The sequence below is a fragment of the Nannospalax galili genome, unplaced genomic scaffold (genome assembly GCF_000622305.1).
Source record: "Nannospalax galili isolate Female #2095 unplaced genomic scaffold, S.galili_v1.0 scaffold85, whole genome shotgun sequence".
NCBI classification, from domain to species: Eukaryota; Metazoa; Chordata; class Mammalia; order Rodentia; family Spalacidae; genus Nannospalax; species Nannospalax galili.
The window spans coordinates 2,813,797-2,815,452 of record NW_008358866.1 but is presented as its reverse complement, the minus strand read 5'-3'; positions in this window follow the sequence as shown (position 1 = coordinate 2,815,452).

Here is a 1,656-nt window from a genome sequence, read left to right as displayed (position 1 = left end):
TAAAACTGTTGGAAAAATTTTAGAAAAATGACATCATATATGCCCACATCTGACATCTCTTAGTTTGAGCATCTTAAAAAAATGGTATGTTTATTATAATTAATGAATCAATATTGACATAGTATTATTAGCAAAAGTTGACATAGTATTATTAGCAAAAGTCCATGCTATATTTAGGGTATTTTTTTTGTTTGATTTTACTTGTGGAAAATCTTGTGACTGATTTTGCCTTTTGCCTTACATACCTATCATGCTGGAATGCAGTGCTCCCTATGGGGCATATGGCCTGCTAGGATGTAATAGGATACTAGTCTGCCATGCTAATAGGGATCCCATATGCTGTGTTGTGATTGGACTATTACCCTTATATAAGCCTGTACTTTCTTGCAATAAAGAAGATCTGTGTCACTGAACCTGGTCTGTGATTGGACCACTACCCCTATATAAGCTTGTGCCTTCCTGCAATAAAGCAGATCTGTGTCACTGAACCTGGTCTCCTGCGTCTGAATGCTGTGATGCTGGCGCAGACTCCTCACCAGCCCTGGGGTCTGGACCTGACAATTGATCGGAGGAACTGAGAGAGCAGGAAAGCGACCATAGCCAGAGGAGAGCAGCCACAGCTGGCGACCACAGCTGGCACCCAAACCTGGGGCTGGGATCCCCTCCCCACAGAACAGTAACACTCTGAGCTGTAACACCTTGGGCTCCCGATGCCCCCTTTTTCGGTGCTCTTCCCGTGGTTACTCGCTGCTTTCCTTTTGTTCTGCTTTTTCTTCTGGCTCGCAATCTTCGGTTGGGCATGCTGCTCCTGTCTTCGCAGATCATCTCCTTGAATGGTTCCTGAGTCCCTTTGGGTACGTCTTTCAGGGTGATTGACCTCTGGTATGGGGAATAGTCACCCAGCTGCTGCCAGCACCTGTGCTGCTGCACTGGTTCCTCTCCTCAGGAGTAGGCATATTAGGGTAACAGAAAAGGGTGTGACTAAGGTTTTAGATGAAATACTAGCTCTTGCCCCTGGTTTACAGATTCTTGTTGCTGGGATCCTGAACAATGGGCTTGCATTTTATTCTTGGCCTGGTGTAGTCAGGGAGGGATGCCCACAGTCTGGGCTGTTCTACCCCCATTGTGACAGCCATTCTGGCCTCCCTTCAGGGGGTTCCCCCTGAAGCCTGTGAACAGGACAATCTCCTATTAAAGGAGATAGATGAGGAAATACAACAACAGGACGCTGGGGATGGCCTGTCCTAGGCATTTCCAGTTAAAACAAAACTAATGGATTCTGATTCTGATGAAACAATGACTGCTAATGATAATATAAAAAACGAGAAATTGGGGTTTGAGAGCTCCCTTGATGAAAAACAGGAAGTTAAGACTGCCTCTGCTCTGCCATTACAGGGCAGTGGCTACCCTCCACCATCTTATACTGGCTTTAAGGAAGTTTTCCCCCAGCCCATCTACCCCTCCCTCCCAGAGGAGGACTGGAAGCCCCTCCCACCTAAGCCCCTCTTCTATGATACAATGGGAGATTTTCCACAGTTCTTCCCAGTTACTGTCAATCAGGGACAATAGAACCCCAATGTCTGGAATCCATATTCTCATTATACCTTAAGGAAGCTCATTATACCTTAAGGCATTTACTCCCCCTGGTTTGGTCAG